At 35.3% G+C, this 24,231-nt stretch overlaps 1 protein-coding gene across 3 annotated transcripts in view; it reads left to right on the plus strand.

Annotated features, from left to right (window-relative positions):
* The window catches only part of Kr-h2 (transmembrane protein 33-containing Krueppel homolog 2), a 144,001-nt gene that overhangs the window by 57,550 nt on the left and 62,220 nt on the right, over nt 1-24,231 (plus strand). Inside the window, exon 2 of one of the 3 annotated variants that reach the window (XM_081738769.1) lies at nt 13,313-13,419. The exons of 1 other annotated variant lie outside the window; for it this stretch is intronic. The gene's annotated coding sequence lies outside the window, so the exon portion shown is untranslated. Of the gene's footprint in view, nt 1-13,312; nt 13,420-13,442; nt 13,580-24,231 lie in introns of those variants that run through there. One more of the 3 variants, XM_081738771.1, reaches the window with a different exon arrangement.

The raw sequence follows: 24,231 nt of genomic DNA on the forward strand, positions 1-24,231 counted from the left end.
TTGGACCGCTGTGGTCGGAACTTCAATCTTTTCCACCTGTAATTGAGCACAAACTCGAGAGCGCGACGAGTTTAGTTGCTTCTCAATGCGGAAAAAAATAAGATTTTAGACAGAAAACTTAGTTTACTAAATTGCTTTTCTCAACGTGTCCGCAAGTAAAAAAAGTGAGCGGGTTTCGGTATCTAGCGGTCTATAAAAGTGAGCGGTCTTAAACCACGTTTCCATTTTACATGAATCTTGTAGCTGTCATAAAAAAGACCTTGCTACCCGATCTTTCTATCTGCTGTTTAGATTTTACAACTTCTTGAAAATAAGAAAGGTATCACCACCCTTGCAGCACCGCACTTTAGTGGACAAATAATTAACCTCCTCATTAAAAACGTGTATTTTGTCGCACTTCTCTCCCTGTCCAAAAGAATCCGTTATTTCGGAAGCGGCGAAACTGGTTTTTCCTTTATGTCAGCGGGAGGGCGATAGCAGGTAGCAAGCAAGACGTCCCAGAAAGTTGGACACTGTTCGACTCCTTGCAAGATGGAAAAAATATTTTATGACCCTTACAAGACTATGTGTACATGGTGAAATATGGTAGGTTACAAGATTTTTTATGACAACTACAAGATTCATTTAAAGTGGAAACGTGGTCTAAAGAAGTTTCTGCCAAAGCATACAAAGAAACAATAGCACAATAGTTTCGATTACATCTGTGTGGTCCTTCGGTAGGCTATTGTAAAATTGGTAGGAGGAAAGGGTAGTTTGGACTACACCCGTGGCCAAAACAAAAGACTCGTAGGCAGCTTGTATAGACAATTGAATGAAAATTTTACATATAATATGTGTGTATGTGTGAAAGAGAGAGAGTCTGACTTTTGCTCAGCGTCCACTTTTTCCTTATTGCTTTATTTATCTCAGGGATTCAACCCTCAACTTTCCATCTCTAATGGCCATTGAATTAGCGACAGACAAATTTGTTGGAATTATTTTGTTGTGAGACGTCAGTCTTTTCAGAAAAAAAATCTGGTCGGTTCAGAGCCTTTATGGTTTATATTACCGTACGAAAAAGGAATGAACAAAGGGAAGCGTGAGGACATACCAGCGAGCGAAAGATCCCTGAATACTCTTAACTGGCTTCAAGAAGGAACAAAGATTCACAGTTCTTTCTCCAGAAAGAAAAAAAGGAATACGAAAACAAAAAAACTGATATTCAATAAACCTATACATTTACTATTTGGTATTTTTTAAAATTTCTTGTCAACCCATTTTTAAGACAGAAAAGGAAATATTCCGCTACCATTAAAAGGTACCGGTACGTTGTACCGTTGCGTACCACCAGAAAAATCGTTTATATATATATCCTCCTCTTCCCCCAAGTTGCGGGGCTGAATTTGGATTTAAACGACCGGAAGTGTCGTCGTTCATTTCAGCGACCGCGAAAATTATGGATTCGACACTAATATTTGTCATTTTCTCCACTTCCCTTCCCTCAAGTTTCACCTTCAAAGTGAAATGATAAAAACCAACCATCCCGAACCTCATCTATGTTGAAAATTTTATCGAGGTCGGTCTGATGATTCAAGAGTTATTAAGTTAGAAACATAGTCACTTTCATTTTGGTTGGAATAGATAATCTGTCGCATAGAAAACATGTATTTGTTTACATACAGCATTTTGTACATAAAGTTTATATAAGTGTCTATATTAAAATATTAAATAATAGTAATTATACGAGTATGTTTTAGTGCATGAGTATTAGTGAAATTTGCCTCCTACTCTTTCTCTTAAGAAATAATTTGGTTAAAATTAACAAAACTTCACCAGATCAAAGATCATATTAAGAATTCAGTTTCATTCAAGAAACCTATTTGTTGCAATAGAAACACTTCATGTTGGTAGGCTTGTATGTAACTGCAAAGTTCTGTAATTAATCACATCCACGAATAAACGATATAAGAGAAATAAGCGCACTATTAATTTTCAACTAGCTGAACCTGCGCTCTTTACACAGCTCATCATTTACATATGAGCATGAATCTTCTTGTCATTCCTCATATCTGTACATGTCCCTTTACAGATACAAGTGAAGGACACCTTCATAAAAATCGGCAAGGAGTATCATAAAGGGGATTTTTTTCAATATCTCGCACCGTTTGCAAGATTTGAGCCCGTTGTGGTTGGAATTTCTAATTCATATATGACCAGTGTTTTCTTTCTTTTTGCATCCATTATGTAATAAGTAAATAAGTTACACAAAAATTAATATGGAGTTCCTTGGTCAAAACAAAAAAAAAATAAAAAAAATAAAAAATAAAAAATAAAAAATAAAAATAAAAATAAAAAACTCTCCAAACAATAAAGATTCATCTTAGACTGGAGAAACGGTAATCCTTCGTTTTCTTATCATTTGGCCATGAAACAAACACCTGAGAGATATACAACCCCTATATACAACTATGTGATGTTGGGATATATAACTCGTACGGTATGATGCTTTACTTTTCCAAAATTTCAGTACTTCCAGTGTACCACTAAAAATGTATTAAAGAGCTAATAGCCATGCTTTTTTAAAAATATATTAATTAGAACTGGACAATTTACACAAAATTTGGAATCGACCAATGAAAACGGCACGTTTCTAGCACTTGTGGGTTCAAGATCTCATTGCCGAAAGGACTGGAGACAAACATAGAACTTTTCTATGGGGACAACCATATACGCATAAATCTAGTATTTTAATACATAGATATTAACTGGAATAGTTTGATTTTTGAGTGCTATTTTTTAATATTCGCAATATTGAAATTTTTGAACTCATATTTTTTACGCGTTTGAAAAAAATATATCATTACTAGTAAAACTAACCTAAAACAAACATATTTATTTTTTCAATTTTTCCAATTTTTCCGGAAAGAAATCGAAAAAACTGTTTCATTCCAACAGGTTCAAAATTTCCGGAAATTTTACAACATTAGTTAAGAAACACTTGTACTTTGCCCAGCATTAAACTTTTATGTTAGTTCCGACGCAGTTCGCTGCTGTCCTGCTTTACCAGTCTGCCCAGAATACGACGTCCGACATACGTAATGAGGTGGGGGGGGGGGAACCACCTCGATGTTTGGAAGTCGTTTCCCCTTGGTTTCGAAACTTGTTGAAGACACTCTCCACAGCACCTCGAAAACCTGACAAGACCTGCAGTTTCCGAAATTCTCCTGCTGAGTGTTTCTGAATGAGTACTTTCTTCAAAATAATATTAAAAATTATGGAAAAATTTTCGAGACATTCGAGTCGAGTCGAGATTTTTACGTGATGTCTCGACTCGACTCGTGTCTCGACTCGAAAATTCGAGTCGAGAAATAAGTTTGTCTCGTCTCGTCTCGAATTTTACAAAGTGTGTCTCGACTCGAATTCGAGTCGAGTCGAGTCGAGACTCGAGACATGTCTCGACTCGTGCGCATCGCTAAAAGTCAGAAAAGTCTCTTCATCACATGAACTTTTCAGCAACAAAGAAAACGAGAAATTAAGCTAATTACAATAGCCATATCACTAGAAAATACTATGTAAATATGCCTTTAATGAAGCATAAGAACATACGTCTTTGTCAAAATCAAACCTGTGTTAATGTTAGACTTGAAGCTCATGAGATTTATTCTGTTTCGACTTTTATGTTTCCGTTATACTTGTCAAAATACATCTTAAGTATATATCTTAGTTGTGTCCTGTCTTATTTAATAAAAGAAATGCTATTATTATTAAAATTTGAACTTTGTTCAGTATTCATCCACAGTCAATTAGTTATAATTTCGCTATTTTTCGTTAATGTTCCCAAGGAGACTGCAGATATAGAAGAAATTTGCAATTATAACAATTACTTGAGGAATGTTTGTCTATTACAACTCGCTATTCTTTTATTATAATTTAAGTGGGAGCACCTAATTATTGTTTGCTTACATTTAAAAAATGTTTAGAACCGTCCCTGCTTGAAGAGGCAATTAATTAAATTACGTTTTCTTTTTCTTCTGGAATAAATCTTTTTCTGTAAAAGTAAAAAAAAAAAAAAAAATAGTAATAAAAATAAAAAATAAAGGAGACAAGTAGTTCTGATTTATCGTAGATCTTAGTCTAGTTTTAACGATTTTTATTAGAAAATACGTTCTCGCATGTGAGGATAAAAAACAAATTTGAAAGCAGTGAACAAATTACGTTTTAGCGGCTTACAGGACCGTACTGATATGAGCAAAGGGCGCCCGAGAATACCTTTTTCAGAAAGACGGACTTACGCTTCCGCAACCTTTTCGATAGCAAGGTTCAAGATAGCATTGCACAAATTTGACCAAGGCCTGCCTGCGAGTCCTGCGCCTCGTGATCCCTGCAGGCCCCTTCGAGCCTCGGGCCCTTGGCGATTGCCAAGTATCCAATGTGACCAATCTGGCACCGGAGGAGGGTACAAGGGAACAACCTACTGAACTGGCAACGTTGCTTTTCCATTTAACTTATGGGACCTTACAAGGGAGATCACCCAATTGTCCGGGTCCGATTTCAATTATTATTATTATTATTATTATTATTATTATTATTATTATTATTATTATTATTATTATTATTATTATTATTATTATCTTGCTGATAGAGGACATGTCGATGGTTGAGCGCCAAAAGGACGTAACTGTCGAATTTTAAAATTTGGAGGTAATGCTATGAGGACATGTATAATGGATTCAATTTTCTTGTGCCAAGACGCCTTAATGAAAATCTCTATCCTTGGAACGTTATTCGAAAATGATATAAAGGTATAACTGAGTTATTAGCATTTGGTTCTGTGCCAGAGAGGCACATATCACTTAAGCCTCTAAACTAATAAAATTGCAGTTACGCCTTTTTGGCGTATTTGTTGACAGAAATTTTTGCCATGGTGCATGTTTTCTATGTTTCTATAATTTTTAAGAGTTGTGACGTGGTTATTAGAGATTACTGCAGAAGTCCCTTACTACCCTTTGTAAACGGAGTGTTAAAGAAAATACAACCATGTAGATACATATAAGGCCTAAGGGGAAGTCGTATGGTACGTATGACCTTGACGGCAGCTATCTTGAAATCCGCCATTTTGAATTAAGGTCAAGTTTTTGAAATGGGAATATTGTAATATGATATATAATTTCGGACTAGAATTTAATCAGGAAGACAATGTGAAGTAAGTTTTAAAATACGCCTATTTGGGGGAAAGTTACAGGCATATTAATGGTTTATACTTACAAGTAAACCTTACGTTTGGGTGAATCGAGTTGCTGACTGAGACATATATGAGAAAGTAGTACTAAATGTGGTCAGTATTTCAGTGAAGTTGTAGGTGCGAAGCTCCAGGGGTTTAGGAGATACAGCTACCAGAACATCACATGGAAGTACAGAATAGTCTGCATGCAGTTGGAGGTAAAAGCTCTGTAAGACCTCTTGTAACGACAAAAGGTGAATAACAAATATATGGGTATATATTAGGACTAGCGGGAAGTCATATAGTAAGGGTATACCTGACGGCGGCCATCTTGAAATCCGCCATTTTGAATTAAGGTTAAGTTTTTAAAATAGGAATAGGGTCATGTGATACATGATTTAAGGCACAAATTTAATCAGAAGAACAATGGTGACGTTAATTTTGATTTACGCGCAATTGGTAAAAAGTTACAGGGAAATTAAATATTGTTGCAGCATATGTATTAGTCCTTTACCCCACCTTGTAAATTTTGTGTTAATGATAATAATTAAATTAAATGCAGGTGGATAAATATTAGGTCTATGGTAAGAGTTGCCTTGATGGCGGCCATGTTTAAATCCGCCATTTTGAATCAGACAGAAGTTTTAAATAGCGAGCGAGAAGTAGATGTGAACAGGATACAAGAAAAGCAACGAAATGGCGTGCAAGTACAGCATCAAACAGCTAACATTGTAACGCCACCATTGTATTTTTGATTAACTTCTAGCCCAAAGTCATCTATTGCATTACTCTATTCCCATTTAATTTTGTGCTGGTTTATGATAAACCAAAAATGGTTATACCGTTGGATTTATGGTAAAATTTGCTATTAATAAGGTGTCACTGTTATGCGTTTTGTTTAAAACTTTTGTCTGATTCAAAATGGCGGATTTGAACATGGCCGCCATCAAGGCAACTCTTACCACAGACCTAATATTTATCCACCTGCATTTAATTTAATTATTATCATTAACACAAAATTTACAAGGTGGGGTAAAGGACTAATACATATGCTGCAACAATATTTAATTTCCCTGTAACTTTTTATCCATTGCGCGTAAATCAAAATTAACGTCACGATTGTTCTTCTGGTTAAATTTGCGCCTTAAATCATGTATCACATGACCCTATTCCTATTTTAAAAACTTAACCTTAATTCAAAATGGCGGATTTCAAGATGGCCGCCGTCAGGTATACCCTTACTATATGACTTCCCACTAGTCCTAATATGTACCCATATATTTGTTATTCACCTTTTGTCGTTACAAGAGGTCTTACAGAGCTTATACCTCCAACTGTATGAAGACTATTCTGTACTTCCATGTGATGTTCTGGTAGCAGTATCTCCTAAACCCCTGGAGCTTCGCACCTACAACTTCACTGAAATACTGACCACATTTAGTACTACTTTCTCATATGTGTCTCAGTCAGCAACTCGATTCACCCAAACGTAAGGTTTACTTGTTAGTATGTGCGTAAGTCCCTTACCTCCGAGTATTAAGTGCGTAAGTCTAACCCGAGTGTTAATGATAATAAGTGGGTAAACGCTTCGGTAATACATATTATGTCTAGAGGGAAATGATACGGTAAGGGTATCCTTGACAGCAGCCATCTTAAAATCCGCCATTTTGAATTAAAGTGGTTTTGAAAAATGAAAACCATAGCATGTGACACCTCATTTTAATAGTAAATTTTCCCAAAAAGCCAATAGTTTGCTTATTTTTATTCTATAGTTAACTAGTATGAATTTAAGATTACTTCTAATGTGCACCAAACGTCCATTATTCGATCTTTCAAATTGGCAACACTCCTAATTTTCACCGCATGTTTTAAGATTCTTACATGCACTTTGCAATTGTTGTCATGGCTCATGTTTTCTAAATTTATTACATCTTTTAAGAGTTGCAATTTGTCAGTTCGTGAATAGTGTTGGGATATTCATCCAGCAATCTTTCTGAATTTTGAGGACTTGCAATGTAATTATTTATTTTAAACCAGAATACATAAGGAACCTATGGACCTATGTGACGTAAAGAAATACAAATGAAATTAAAACAAATTGGTGTTATACGAACACAAAATTATCAAGAAATGTAGCCTACAGGTTGCGCAATAGGGGGGTCGAAAAAATCGAAAATTTGGGGATTCCTTTGCAGTAGTGGGGAAAAGTTGTGCCTGCATGTAAGTATTACCCCTGCAAAATTTCAGAAACTTAGCATAATATCTTTGTTCTGGCAAGGCCTAAAAAAATAGGAAAAATCCAAAATTTTGTAAATTTTCAATAGAATTGTAGGCCCTTTCGCGGTAGTGCGGAAAAGTTATATCTACGTATAGGTAATACCTGTGCAAAATTTCAAAACCCTAGAATCATAAGTTATGTTGTGGCAGGGGGTGCAAAGTTTTGAAAACTCATTGAAAAATTCAAAACATTTATCTTTTTTTATTTTTTAATACTATACATTCATCGCAGCATCTTTCATGGTAGTAATGAAAAGTTGCGTTTACATATATTTAACTACCATAAAATGTTTCAGAACCGTGGGATAAATCTTTCTCTTCTGGCAGTTGGCCTGAACTTACATATTTTTTCTTACTAGTAGTAAAACCATATTCTTTCAATCACAATTACTCATTTGTTTCAAGTAAAGCAGCAACATTTTAGAACTACACAGTTATTAGGCTTCAAATGTTTCACCTACCTTACATATTAGAATATTAATGTTTATATTTTAACATTAACAGAAGAACAGAAAAATAAACGAATACCTTATAAAGCTTGTCGACTTTCAATCTCAAGTTTGTGAAAATTTTTCGCGAAGGTTTCACAATTCACATATTATACCGACCCTTGAACCTGAATGATGGCATACTTTTTCTGGATTTCAAGGTAGTCCGAATGAAGTCGTCACGATTTTCATGACCGAAAACTTTCATGGATGCCTCCGTAACTAGTTGTACAGTTCTTTCCAAAGCTTGGGTGTGGCATGGGAACTCAGCGAATGACCATTCAGTTGGTACCTCTTCTTTCAGCATGGTTTGCAGATCCTAGGATGTTATGTTATTCAAGAGTGGTGGTGGGGTCACTTGGGTTGTCTGCCAGTTGATCATGTAAATGTAGTCCTTAGCTTCAAAATTTATTTTAGGAATGTTTAATTTGCGAACACAATCAGCTTCACCTGTTGCTTCAACTTCTCTGGCTCTTGCTATTGTAACTCTTCGAACATGTGCTCTTTTGTCGGTTAGCATCGCAATCAAATGTTTTCTGGAGATGCGACGAAAACCTTTCGCGAAATCACATTGTTGATTACGTCAAGGTGAGTTTTGTCCAAATATCTAGAGGTTACAATGAATTGGTGTACGTGTCGAGCTCCATCCTTAATTGAATGTTGAATTTTGATACGGAACCAGAATGGAACATACACTCTCATAATGAACTGAACTCTACTATGGTGTTTAGGCCGTCCGAAGGTTTCGTTGTAGAAACATACAGCCGTAAGATCATGTTCGCTGTTGTCAACCAGCGAGACGCGTTGGGTCGCCCTGGATCGCGTTTGGGTAAATCTGCTGGACAGATTTCTGAGGAAATGGCAAGAACAATATCCACCAGATATTTTTGATCCTTGCTAGGAATGGATGGTTCAATGGAAGGCAAGGCACAATCAATTGGCTCTCGTATGTTACTAATGGAAGCTGCTCACAGCCGTCCAAAGACTTTCTAATGCTGCCAGAGTAAGAGGAAGGACCAGAAGTGGGGCCATCAAGGAACAAGAACAAGTACGTAGGGGTAATTCATTAAAATGAAGAGGCAAACAGCCCATTGAACAGGTTTGCCTAACTTCAATTCAAGGCGGCGCAGTACTCCATTATGGACTCCAGTATTCACCGGTGTTCCATAACAACCAAGCACAATAACGCTGTTGAGACCTCCAAGCACCTCTGTTGTGATATAGTTGATAATATTTTCAGAAATGTCCAGACTAGATCTAGAGGTAGGTGTAACGTGTCCAACGTAGAAAGAGGTTCTTCGCAAGAGAATAATGTTCTTCTATTAATGTTCTCTGAAGTACTTCTCGCCAAGCTTCTGTCTTGACAATGTAGTTAAGTCCACCATTAAAGTGAAGACCTAAAATAGGACCACATGCATTTTCCAAACTCTCACTTCTTAGTTTTTTCATAGTTCGAGATCTTCCTTTTGATATTTTGCTCTTGTCAACCACTAACGTTGCATACAATGTGCTGATTAAGGCTACGTTGTGTAAAACACCTCTGGCTATTGCGGCAATGGCTTGCAGCGATACCCCGAATCTTTGACTTAATATGGCGGTATGTGTAAGCTTCAGTAGCATTTAGGACGACGTTGTTCGAGACAAAGAACGTGCACTTGTACCGACGTCCACCTCCATTTTGTTTGCGTCTTCTTTATCTGAGGATGTTGAATTTATTGTTGTGAACTGCATATCCTGGTCCGATAACGATGAGCCATGAAACGAGCTGAATGAGGCATTACTTTCAGAATTACAAAGAAGACCATTTGACTTTCTATTGAGACGCTTTTGAATTTTCCTCGTTTCTTGCACAACGACCGGGCCGATACATATTAGTCGCTTTGTTCTTTGATCGGTCAGAAATGCCGGTTCCTTTATTATTACAGAGTACTGAAACATTTTATAGTTGTTAAATATATGTAATCGCAACTTTTCGTTACTACGATGAAAGATCCTGTGATAAATGTATAGTATTAAAAGAAAAAACATAAATATTGTGAATTTTTCAAAGAATTTTCAAACGTTTGCACCCCTGCCAGAACATAAGATATGATTCTAGGATTTTGAAATTTCGCACAGATAATACCTACATGTAGGTACAACTTTTCCATCCTACACCAATATGGTCTACGATTCTATTGAAAATTTACAAAATTTTAGATTTTTCCTATTTTTTTCAAATTTTCGAAACTTCAGAGACCTTGCCAGAACAGAAGATATTATCCTAAGTTTCTGAATTTTTTCAGGGGTAATACTTACATACAGCCACAGCTTTACCGCACTACCGTAAAGGGTTCCTCAAAATTTCGATTCTTTCGACCGCAAACGACAAACAATAAAATATTTTTAATAAATACAACTTTAAAGGAACAGCAGCAATGATAGAAAATATCAAAGAGGCATAATATGACTGTTCCCAACATACTGTAAATGAAATGAAACCTTTAAGTTTTACGTCCCACGGCTATGCCGGTTAGGCTAAAGGAGACGGTGATGATGAGGAATGAATGAAATGGTGGAATGAAGAAAGGGGGGGGGGAAACGGGAGAGCCCCAAGAAAACCTACGAGCACGGTGTTTGTCCACCACAAAGTCCACACGGTGCGAGCTGGGATCGAACCAGGGACCCCAAGCACCGGAAGTGAACGCTCTACCACTGAGCCACCGCGCCCCTTCCCAACACACTGTTTATACTATGAACATAGTATAAAAACAGGTAACTTGATTATAAAGAGGTGTAACTTAATCGAGTTACTGATCAATACTGATTATAAATCTTACAAACATGAACCATCGACAACAATCACTAGAAAACGAATGACTTTTTTGTCTGACTAGCCAAAAAATTGCCATAGAAAATAAACAAATATACAATAAAGAAATAAATATAAAACAAAACAAAAGATCATTGATTTACACAACAATGATATTTCGTTTTCCTTTTCGAAGTGAATTTTCATTTGATTTCACGTCTCGTCTACTATCCATTACAAGCTACATCTTCGGTATTACCTGAATGCAAAATTGGAGTTCTTTCGTTGTGTGATGATTCATGTCAGTAAACGAGTTTTTGAAGGGCAGGTATAGGAAATAAATAATTACATGGCATAGAAAATAAATAATTACATGGCAAGTCTTCAAAATTCAGAAAGGTTGCTGGATGAATATCCCAACACTATTCATGAACTGACAAATCGCAACTAAAAAAAAAAAAAAAAAAAAAAAAAAAAGTAATAAATTCAGAAAACATAAGCCATGACAACGATTGCAAAGTGCCTGTAAGAATCTTAAAACATGCTGTGAAAATTAGGAGTATTGCCAATTTGAAAGATCGAATAATGGACGTTTGGTGCACATTAGAAGCAGTCTTAAATTCATACTAGTTAACTATAGAACAAAAATAAGAATACTATTGTTTTTTGGGGGAGGGGGAATTTACTATTAAAATGAAGTGTCACATGCTATGGTTTTCATTTTTCAAAACCTCTTTAATTCAAAATGGCGGATTTTAAGATGGCTGCCGTCAAGGATACCCTTGCCGTATCACTTCCCTCTAGGCATAATATGTATTACCGAAGCTTTTATCCACTTATTATCATTAATACTCAGGTTAGAAGCGGAGGTAAGGGACTTACTAACATACTAAGTATAAACAATTAATATGGCTGTAACTTGTTCTCAAATGGGCGTATCTTAAAACTAACTTCACCATTGTCTTTCTTATTACATTCTAGTCCGGTTTTCATTAACACTTCGTTTACAAAGGGTAGTAAGGGACTTCTGCAGTAATCTCGAATAACCACATCAGAACTCTTAAAAATTATAGAAAAATAGAAAACATGCACCATGGCAAAAATTTCTGTCATAACAAATAATACATACATGTCCTCTATCAGCCAAAAAAAAAAAAAAAAAAAAAAAAAAAGATCGGAGCCGGATAATTGGGTGATGTCCCATGTTAGAAGTGTGAAGCTCAAACGTTTGGTGCTATTCTACCATTTTAGATTGAATACCACTTATTTCCAACAAGTTTCCATTTTTTTTTTGTATCTTCACTCATAACGGAGTTTGCTTATTCTCCCGAATTTGTTATAACCGGTACCTATCTAGTTTAACGTTCCACGATTATGATCTTTAGGCTAAAGTAAACGAATAATTAATAAACTTAAATTTTTGTCTCCCACTGAGAATCGAACCCGGTATCACGTAGTTTCATATATTGAAATACTATCTTCCAATTATACAGTATATTATTTTGCTTACTCCGCTTATGTTTTTCCAACTACTGCCTATATCTGGAATGTAATTGCCTATTGTATCAACTGTAATGTGATTAGAAAATATTTTCCTTTTTGGGTGCACCTAAATATATATATTATAAGAAATCGGGGAAATATAATGGTATGTCACAGATTCTAACTTTCGAGTCAACTAGGAAAGAAGGTTCAACATTCCCATATAATTCAACCCAATGACACACAGCAAACAAGCTTCTCCTGTCACTTGAAGGCACAGTTCCGAAATTAACCTACATACTGTTCTGTGGTTCAATCCCAACCCATTCCATCTAATAACTCAATTTATATTTATTAGTATAATATGAAACCATTTTATTAGTTGATGTTAGCAAGACAAACTTCACAAGGCAATCGACATTCATCACAGGTCAAGTGTAGCTATTCAAGGACACGTAATAATTACTATATGACTTTGCAGAATTAGTGATCTTAGCCACTAAATAGAGGGATATTATTTAAAATAACATTTATTCTTAATTTTCAGCTAACTAGTATCTAAAATAATGGTTTGCCTTTATTTCTCCCTATTTTTTCGTGTTTCCGCTCTTCTCAAAATAAAATATAATAATTACAAGAAAAAGTCGGAAATTAAACAAAAGAAATAAAAATGTTGAGTCATTCCTAGTGTACTACCCTCCTCTATGCGAATCGTATTTTATATTTCCGTAGAATTAGAATCTTTTGAATATAATGAGCACTGTATAAAATTGAAAGGAGACCCGATGGTGAAGTAACTTTTTATGTTCTTTATTTTATTTTTACTTTTTTTTTAAAAAAGCTCGACGGTCCCAATAACCTTGTAATGTGCGATGTCAATATATATATGAGTATTACCGGCTGTTTTATTTTTACTCATTTTTGAATAACTGCTTTTACTTCTTATTTTCCATAGTGTTTATAAAGTGTTAAGGATAAATGTTTTGAAAAGATATATAATTAAGTTATATTATTAATTATGCATTATTAACCCGATTTTTCGAGTTGCGTGAGTCAGTTTTATTTTGTTTACAGATCTGACTCCAAAATTTCTTCATAGAGGGCAGGCATATAGTAACGTGAAATATAGGAAGTGTTCGTCCTCGTCGAAGTGAGGAGCTATTGTGTAAAGTGACAAAAGGGTTGGTATTTTGGATTTATTTCTGGTTTAAATTAGTTAATATAACATTTATACTAAACAGAAATAAGGGAAAACTTATTTCAAAGGGGTAACCCTTTCAATATTGCGAAACCAAATTGTGTGCTTTCAGCTTCCTGGTTTAATATTGGGATTAAACGCTGGTAAGTGATAAAATTTCTTCGTATAGAAGAAAGAAAAAAAGAATCAGAAGAACAGGTTATAGTGAAAGTTTACCCGGTATTTTTACGTAAATTGATTCGAATTAGTACAGTTCTCGTGTACAGCTGTTCATTCACTTACTAATATGGCATTTCTAGCTGTAAAATATTTCAATCATTTTGATTTTAGGTCTAGTTGTTTATTTTTAATTGCTGGCAATGTGGAACATTAGTAATCCTTTCTTAAGAAAATATTTACAGGAAATCTCCAGTCAAGGCTAATGTAAGGCTGTTAAAAGAAAGGGAAAAAAGTACGATTTCAAAAGGTATACTTTCGGCGGCTTAAGTTTAGAGTTACCCCTCCAGTTTCAAACGTACAAAAAGCAGTAAAAACATTAAAACGTGCAGTTTTACTATACTGATCCGTAGTATAAGTAAGATTAGGAGTAGTAGTAGCAGTAAAAACGGGTTATAAGCCCCGCAGGGAGTTCGTTGGGTTCTGTTCTCGACAAAATCGGCATGCTGCTGAATCATCGAACCTTACGAGTCTTGCAAATAGTACCCACATCCACATATCTTCTCGTATTAAATATAACTTTAGTGCCAAACTTACACACCTCGACATCACATATGAACTCCAAATCTTCATTTCTCCTGTAAATTTTCCTAATTTTAATAAAAAACGGAGAGGCAACTTTTAAATTTAACCCTATTCTCTGCTCCCCATCTGCAAAAGATTACTCGGATGGCATTTAGTATTTCCCCCAACTCGTTTCATGGCTCCAGAACCGAATACCTTGTTTTTGTGTACATTGTGTTAAAATTTGAAATAAAAGGGCTGTGCGGGACTTCTAACTTCCTTCGCTCGCTGTAGTTCACTCAGCTATATTTTGTGAAGTAATACTGTAGATTTTACATGTGCAAGATTGCGGAAGATACTAAATAACAGCCGATTACTCTACTCTGCGGCACAAAAACCCGGGATTACACCAAGATGAACCTATTTTCAACATTGTGATGCTATTTATTTGTAGTAATTTTAGTACTCCTTAACTAGAATTACTCCTCTTTCATTTTAGTCGTTCACTCTTAATTGTTAATCATTATGTACTGTATATATTTATACCTTCTTTGCTCTTTACTACATACGTACTCATCTATGTTTATTAGTGCGTAAAGTTAGTACCTTCCAACTGTTGAGTGTTGCAAATTACTTGCTGTGCGGAAATAACGAAAGTGATGAATGTTACCTTCTCGTGTTTCCAACCAGTACTATAAACCCCACCCGGGTAAACTTTACAATACACGCTCCAGCTGCACGTCGATAAGTAGGACCGCTTTAAAAGAGTAGGGTAGAGTAGGGGTAAGAACAGGTTAGCTTAAGGTTAGGAAAGTTTTGATCCATTTTCATAAAATGAATAGAGTGTAATTTATCGTTTCTGAGTGAGTACATTAGCTGGAGCGGACATTGTAAGATTAATTCTAACTCCCTTCTACTGTTCTGTGTAAATAAACTTGAAGAGGAGGTGAAGGCGGACCCCCCCTATCAAATACATGTCCTTGCTACATCAAAAATTCCAACATGCATATGAAAAGCTATATAAAAAAAAACCTTGCTTTAAATGATTCTTTTACACATTAGTACTGTATCGCCAGACCAATTTGAAAATCGAAAAAAAGTACGAAAATGTACTGCATTTGGTTATATTTAGTTGGATTACATTAAGTTACGTCAGACTACGTTACATTAGGCGTGCCGTATTACTATACGGATCCATAGTATAAGTAGTAGGAGGAGCGAATTAGAAGCCCCACAGAGGTTGGTTGGGTTTTGTTCTCGACATAAAATGGACAAATTAAAGACCTGCCCAAATTTTTCTGTACATTTTACAATCTATGTGTCCGTATAGTAAAACAAGTGTACCTCTCCGCAAAATAGTCCATTCGCCTCTATATACAGTGCCACTTACATCATCAAAAACATCCAACAAATAACAAACACTTTCTTAACTTTTACTATTCCCTTTAGCTGACATTCATTCATTCTTCGTCACAAACTTAAATAAATTCTCCAATTGACCTGGTAAATTTCCTAAAATTGGTCCGGCGATACAACACTTAACCCATTCTCCAAAACATGCGGTTACTACTCTGTCGCATGCCCAGATAATTGCGTACGTATTGACATAATGTGCTATTCTGGTATATGTGATCATTTTATCACTAAATTCACTCCAGGTATCTTTAAAGTTGTTGACTTAAGGAAGAAGTTACATTCATGGCTTCAGAATCATTTGACAAGAACTTTCCTTAGCGATATAAATACGCGTTGGTATAAAATCGACTGTGCAAGTAGCACAAGCCAACTTGCACTAGTTTGCCACTAAAATCGGGAATGATATCCAACCGAGTGGGAATGAGCGTAGCAGGGGAGCACAGGCGGGAGTATGTCAGCTGAGAATAGGCGAGCAGTGACGGAGGGTATGCACAAAAGCGAGGATAGTGAAAAAACAAGAAAACAAATACATTTAAAATCACATACGTTGGAGTACTTGTAATGGTTTCACACTTGCAACTCTACAATTAAAACATAAATGCACTTTTCCACATCATGCAGAAGTACTGCGTTGGTCAAAATTAGTATATTACACGGTTGTTTCTAATATGCAGTCATTCATTTTAACCCGAGTGTGTCCTTTGTAATGGTTTCACATGTGTAACATTAAACTTCTAAACAAGAAATTCTGCTTTCCAACATTGTGAAAAATTCCTTCGCCAGTGAAATTTAATCTCTTACACAATCTTCTTTCATGTGCTCTCACTAATTTTAATTGGGAAGTTACCATTTTTGTGACATACTATTCTCAATCGGTGCTTCTTTCCTGTACTAGATTGCATTACAAAAGATACTTATATTCATGAAATATGAACTTGTCTTAGTAGGAAATGCACTCTTGCTGCCTTAGAAAGTGTGTCTTAAAGGACAATTCCACTAATGGGTGCAGATGGGCTTTTTAAGAAGACGGAGTATAAATATAGAGCATGCAAGAATGGCATAAAAACCGCAGTGCATAGAAAAAGTATTAACTTAAGAACAGAATCCAACCTGTACTATGTTGCCATGAAAAAGCACTAATCGAAGGGAGCAGGCACGTCAGTGACGGTGTGTATACGCACAAATGAGGATAGTGAAAAAATACTTTATATGGCATAAATGAATATGCCTTACGTCCTTTGCAACACTTCTGTTATCCCTTTGTATACTGCCTTTACATAACATTTTTCTTCAGCATGTCTTTCCTGTAAAGTACTTCGTGGTAAAGAATATACTTTCAATTTCGTATTTCTGCCTTATTATACATATAGGAGGTAAGATCCCTACATACTTCGATCACTTGTGCAATCCTATTGTAAAATTATGTAACATGCTTTTTTCCGTGGATTTTACTAATTTATGCCTCCATAAAATGGGATAGCATCCAAACTTTCGCCCATTTCATCACATTTAGATCAGATACAACTTTCCTCGTGTTAGTTTCCGCTCTGCATTTCTGTATTTTGCTCCGTTACTGTAGCATGCACGTCCTAGGTTAGTTAATAGGGATTTGAAGTACAGCCACATTATCCTCTGTCGTCTGTTAACCAGGGTGGAAAAAATCATGATTTTTTTTTAAAAATAATTTTTGTTGATTTTTTTATATATATTTTAATCGATTTTCTTGATTTAAATCAAAACCTTCTCCTTGTATAATACAAGTCGCGAACTGAAGGAAAAACATTAGGAATTAGTATTAAATGTTAATTAGGTCATTTAAGTGATAATATTAAGATTCACTTTTGAATTAATCCCCAATCGTTAACCTATTTCAATCCCAAACAATGTTTCTTATGCATTAAGGAAAAAGTACAGCAACGTTTATTAACATTACATTTTTTTTTCTTAGGTATTAAAGTAGTGTATCAGGAAAAAAATAAACCTTTGCTCTTGAGCACAAAACAGTATTGATGCATTTCTTTTTAAAAAAAATCAATAATAAACTGACAGGAAGAGAGTGATTTAAATTTCCAGTTGCAGTGAGCGTTTTCACTGGAAGCAGTAACATTGAGCATATGGCAGCGAGCTCCTATCTCTTAACATGAGGAAGTGGATTTATTCCTGCGTCGCTGCTACCCTCTCGTATTGCTCCCTTCCAGTTGCACCTTTTTCTGCCACTGGTATGTAGTTAGCTTCTGTAATAGTTACGAATTCCTCCGCTTGGCAGCGCTTGACTCAATTGATAGAGTGGGTGAGATATAGACGCTTCGAAGAAAGAAGTTATTCACAAAAGAGAGACTCGCAAAGAACAAATATGCGTCTGGTGGTAGCAGGGGATGGATCCAGGCTCTGAATGTTAGGGGGAGGGCGGTCGTTCGAAGACAATAGGTTTTATTTTTAAAGTAAAAAAATATCATGTTCTGGGGAGCGATCGAGTCGAAGCAGAAAATGTCTTACCACTGGTCTAATTCCTAGCTCTGTGTCTTTCGTGCACATGAGCCCGTGTTCGATTTCCGGCGGAGAGCATAGAAAAATTGACTCAAATCATTCACTTTCAATACTCATCTGTCTTCTTTAGCCTAAATTGCTGGAATGTTAAACTAATATATATATATTTTTTTTTTCATTTTCGAAGGAAAAATTCTTAGATTTCATGTTTCTTTATAGTAGAACAGCAGACAAAAATACTGGTTACTGCAAATAGACTCTTTGTCCCTTATATTCATACAAAGAAATGCTAACAAAATGCATATTGTCGGAGGAGAGGTGTGTTTCTGTACCCTGAAGAAAATAAGCAGAAAATATTCGCGGTAGAGATACTTTCTATTCAGAAAAACTTGGGGAGCAGCAGGGTTGGCAAAAACCATGGTTTTTATTGAATCGTTTTTTTTTTTTTTTTGTTTAAACCAGGTTTTTTTGGTTTAAATAATTTGCTCTATGTATTTGTATCACATATGGACAGAAATAAGTTTGTTTCGCCTTGGTGTTATTATGCAACAATCGGGTTATGCTGGAAAGGGTCACATAAGCTTAAAGCGGAATCCGAACCGCTTCTCGGCTTACATTCGAGAGGAATTGTCCTCCATTTGAACTCGAGACAGGAACCAATTGGCCATAAATGAGATACGTCTGCCGACTCACTCCCGAAGGATTCCTGATAAAAAATACGTTTTACCGATCTTTACATACTTGTTAATAAAACTGTCAAAAGTCATTTCAAACGGGCAAAAAGATAAACAGTTGCACAAGTGAAACCATTATACAGAATTATATGGACAATTTCAAAATAGTGCAGAGTACAGAACTGTTTCAGTACAAGTTACTTCAGTACGACTTTTATTAGTACAAGTTAAAGAAATACAACGACTTAATTTGCATATCAGGAAGAAAAGTGAATAAAGATAAGAATTGTTTGTGTCCACTTTGGCTCTGACCTATTTGTACACAAATAGATACCGGTACCAAAGATACTTCCGATTTTAATAAATGACTCTCGTGGGGTTTGTATGACCCCCCCGCCTCCCCCAAAGTACGGCATTTCGATGTATTTTATTAATAGTAAACATTATTGAGATGAAACAATATTTAGATTTTTCTTTGATTGCAATTGCATAACAATAATAATAAACTATAAAAAATCACAAAAGAAACATTCATAAACCTATAAAAAAAAAGATGCTTTCGTAGTATAATCTCTTCGAGTAATGAATGGGGAATTTAGATCTGAATATAATACGAATAATATACGGGAGTGAATCGTGATAACCCACAAGTGTGTGTTCATCAAGATTTTACGAACACTTACACTTTTACGAACATGTTTCGTTTTTTGGTTTAAACCAGCCAACCCTAGCGAGCAGCATTTCAGATTTCAATGAAGTCATAGGAAAATTTGAAGCTCGAAAAGAACGAAGAAAGATCTTCCTTTTTAAAATAATGCATAGTTTACTTAATTAAATAATTTTGTTTAACTGCGTGCATGAATATATGCAATTTTCTTGCTTTTTTCTTGTTTTCGGGTTAACGATATCATTCATGGCTTACAGCACATGCTACATATTCGATTTATCTCTTGTTCAATGAGTGAAGAAGTTTTGTATATAAATAGTGTATAAACGTACATTGATAGTGGTTGTTTGGAAAAAAAAAAAAAAAAAAGGAAATAGCTTATAATAAACCAATATTAGAGAATACACTTTAATCAATAAATATACAAATAGAGCTTAAAAGGACTTTCCTCTTCATATTTCCGGAATATGTTTTGGATAAGACTCAAGAATGCTGGGGGAAGGGAACACTTGCGCGTACCTACACATCTTTGATATTGCAACAAGTTACTGGTATTTGGCAGGGGCATATTTTAAAAAAATCAGAATTAGCTTGCGGCTGGAAATACATATAAAATACATAAATTTCGCGTAAAGTTATAAAATGTAATAATAATAATAATAATGAAAAGAATAAGTTTCTTAGATTGGATCGGACCCCTCTACATACGCCCATATTATCTAGGAACAAACGTATGCGCACACAAAAGAAATTTCGTCTTAAATGTTGAGATAGTGATTTCCCCGGTGGAATAGTTAACGATTTAAAAACCCTATGTTACGAAGAGAAAGCAGGATTGCTCCGTTACCCGTTCATAAAGGGATTTTTCCTAATCATCCTCTGCGTGAAACCCTTATTTTTATATTGTACTGTGCATACATTTGCGTCTCATTGTATTATGACTATCTTTCATAATCCAAATGACAGAACAAAAACGGGATTTTACTTATTTTCACCTTAAATTAAATTATTTTAGGAATTCGATTTAAATCTACGATTTTTATTAAAACTGCTACCGCAGGCATGCCTAGATTTTCCTGTAGGCCAGAATCTTCACTATGAAGACAGCTCTTGAAAGTATTCCTTGCCCAGGACTTGCCTCTAAGAGGTATGTGCGGTGTCCTGACACACTCGATCTCCTAAAGTAATACAGGGTGTAAACTTAATTTCTGACCCGCCCTGTTTTTATAAGTTAGCCTACTTGATTTTTCGCGTTACACAGATTGTCAAACTGACCTCTATAAAGTTCCATATTTTAAAAACCACTCTTTCGTAGGTTAGTTTTGACCGAATACTTTTTCATATCTACGTCACTTCCGTTTTTTGTGTCTATCTGTATACGTTATTATCACGAACCTGTCTTGTTTACATATACTGCGCATGACGAGGTCAATTTTGTGAGGAATACTGTCTATTATCGGACAAATGATCGCATTGTTGCCTTTGGCATAATTTAATAAGTAAGCTGTAAAACTGCCAGCGAAACTGCTTTAACTAGTGTAAAGTTGTGAGCATTTGTTTGGCGTCACCTGTTCCGGAAAATTGCTCAAGCGGGTTAGAAATTAAGTTTACACAAAAAAGAAATAAGTTTGATCCGTTTTTAATGTGAATTTATTGGGCAGATTTGCAGGGATTTTTAAACCACATACGTGTATATTTAAAATGTACTATTTTTAAAGTACGTCTTTTTTAAAGTGCAAACTCATATTTTTAAGTGCAGGTGCACAACGTGCAATACAGTACAATATCAACAGATAGAGAAATGCTTCGCCATAAAATTCAAGTGCTTAGTACTGGTGGTGAAAGTATCCGAAGCATAACTAAGAAACTAAGAATTAGCCAAAACACTGTAAGGAAGTGAGTGCGAAAGAAACGGTTTGGATTCTGCTTTAAGCTTAGGTGACTCCTTCCAGCATAACCTTGTTGTTGCATTATAACACCAAGACGAAACAAACTAATTTCTGTCCATATCTAATATAAATACACAGAGTAAATTATTTAAACCAAAAAATCCTGGTTTAAACCCAAACCTTTTTTTTTTATTTTTTAAAATAAAAACCATGGTTTTTGCCAACCCTGGTAACAACACAGATGCTTCCACGGGCAATTGGAGAAGCATTTAATGAGAAATGCAGTCAAGTATTGGATAACAAAAAATAAATGTTTGTAGAAGATGTGAATCGATTGCTTCAAGTTCAAGGAGTTTACCGCATTTTACGGACTATAATACGCGCTTTTTTATTCGAAAAAATTGTCTCCAAAATTCACGTGCATCTTATACTCGAAATTAATATAAAAATATTCAATGCCGCGGGAAATCTATCTCTATCTGCCAACATTGGATTCAACGGGCAGCAGCAGTGCACCGATGTGACGAACATGAGTTGCAGGGATTCACAAGCTTGTTAACACTATCGCCCTTCCACCCCATCATCACAAACACAGAACCTCAGACTAGAATATACAGACCGTAATCTCTGCGAAAAACTGGAAAAATGTTACGGTATAATTATATATTTAAAAAAAAGTGCGACCGTAAAGTACGGTACTTTCCAAATAAAAAGTAGAATAGAGCTTCGGGAAATTCACTTCTTATTTCATATTTTAGGACATGTTTACATCTTGACTGGATATTTTAGTGCATAATTCTCGGAATTTTATGAGCATAGTTGTATGCATATGTTGACAATTTTTAGAGTATATCAATCTGAGATCTATTTATTATATAATTGTCTTCAGGTTAAATTTCCTTCTTCACTTACCTTTACTTCATTGTTTTTGTTTCTAAACAATCGCATTATCATCATACCATGTAGTGAAACAGTTATTGCGTGCTCCTTTGGTACGCATACTCTCAGGTTCGATTCCTGGTAGAAGAGCAGATTTTTTTAAATGTGGAACGATTGAGAGTCTATTTGAATTCCGAACTCTGTTCTAAAAAAGCTGGAAGTCGATATACTGACCTCACATCACTGAACTAATACGGTAAGCCGTCCGATTGGCCATATCCTTTTCTGACATAGACTGTGTATATGTGAGAATTTAATTTATATATTAGTCACTTGTAGAACTTAAATATTTACCCCTCCATCCTTATCTATCTACATGTATATATTTGAGCGTGAGTGCCAAGAATGTATGTACACTTAAACAAAATAAAATTTTCTTACAAACGTTTTAATAAAGTCAACTGATGATTGTAAGTCGCATTTAACTTCTACGGTTACAACAAAAAGTCAGATTGTTCCACAGGGCTCGAGACACTTCTGATTACTGGAATTACTGTTCGTGCTTTCCCCCTCCCCCCATCAAAGTTCCACCAGTGTTGTAGTGTTCTACGATACAAGCTGGTGGTGTGGTTTTAGGGTCTTTCATAACTAGAATCCAGATGTTCAGGGGGAGCTCAGTTACAGATCGTCGTATTCCTATTTGTATGACAAACTCGGGAGTAAGCTCACACTTTTCGATGGTGGTGTGGTGATAAGCCATCATGGTAAAAGTGAATTCGCTTATTTGTATAGAATGAATATTTGTTGCCTATCAGTCTAAGTACAATTAGCCGTTAATAGTGGTTCAGAAAGAATGATTCTGTTAAACCCTTAGGAAACATTAAGCCGGTATCCTTCAAGAAAACATCATACTCCATAGGACTGCTACTCTAATGTGGCTCAACTTCGAAAATATTCATAGATTACAATATGTATACATTTTTGGTAATAATTGTATTTGGAATTACAAACATCAATAAATTTCCTGTCCTTCTGGCGTGAGAGACCCGGGTTCGATTCCCGGCGGGAGCTCATGTGGTTCGGATTCCACGTTAATCAGTAGGGCCACGTCTCATATAGCTTCGGTGCTGAAAGGGACGTTAAACTCAAAATCAACTCAACATTTCCTGTATTAAAATAAAAATGAAAAAGTATCTGTCAGATGCAGATGTTGTTGTTGTTGGTTTAATCCGAAATGGAAACTAACTGAATAACTAGAGAAAAAAGTCGTGTGAAGTAGGACCTGAGGCGAATTCTGTCATTATCATCTAATTTTTTTCCTATCCATTATTAGAATATTGATAAAAGTTGCGTAGGATTGTATTAATAACATTAGGGTAAAGTACGCAAGAATGTATTTGTGGATTAGAACAATCTTTTATTAGATTGAATGGGTACAGAATTTTGTTGCATAGCCAAGCTTTTCTTTCTTGGGCCAGTGTTTAGTAAGTAACTATCGGATGACACTAATATCGGACATTTTCGATCATTTATATATATATCCCTCTCCTAAGTTGCACCATCAAAGTGAAATGATAAAAGCCATCCCAGGTCTGAATCTCATCTGTGTGGCAAATTTGATGGAGATCGGTCGCATAGTTCAAGAGTTAAGTCACAAACAATGACTTTAATTTTTATATATATAGATAAGTAAAAGAAAATAATTGGTAAAGAGAAATATTTACAAGCTTTAGTCGTGCTCTTCCACAAACTTGATATAACTACTATTGCAGAATTCAGTAATACATATGTAATTTTTACATTTAATTCATATTTAGAAGTAAAGAAGTGTAAACAGCATTTGAATTAAGCATTTTTGTATGTGTGTGTGTGATTTAAAATCTTGCAACTTAACGATCTATATTTTTAATGATCGTTTAGTGAGAATATAGACTATACTTTATTATGATTCACATGCATCCTGTTTGTATGTAATTTATGCAACATGGAAACCACGATGTGTGAAAAAAAGCAATGTCGTTTCATGACCTTGAAAAATATAAGGAAAGGTAAAAGTATTACAG

This window comes from Thermobia domestica, chromosome 14, assembly GCF_964235325.1.
Source record: "Thermobia domestica chromosome 14, izTheDome1.hap1.1, whole genome shotgun sequence".
NCBI classification, from domain to species: domain Eukaryota; kingdom Metazoa; phylum Arthropoda; class Insecta; order Zygentoma; family Lepismatidae; genus Thermobia; species Thermobia domestica.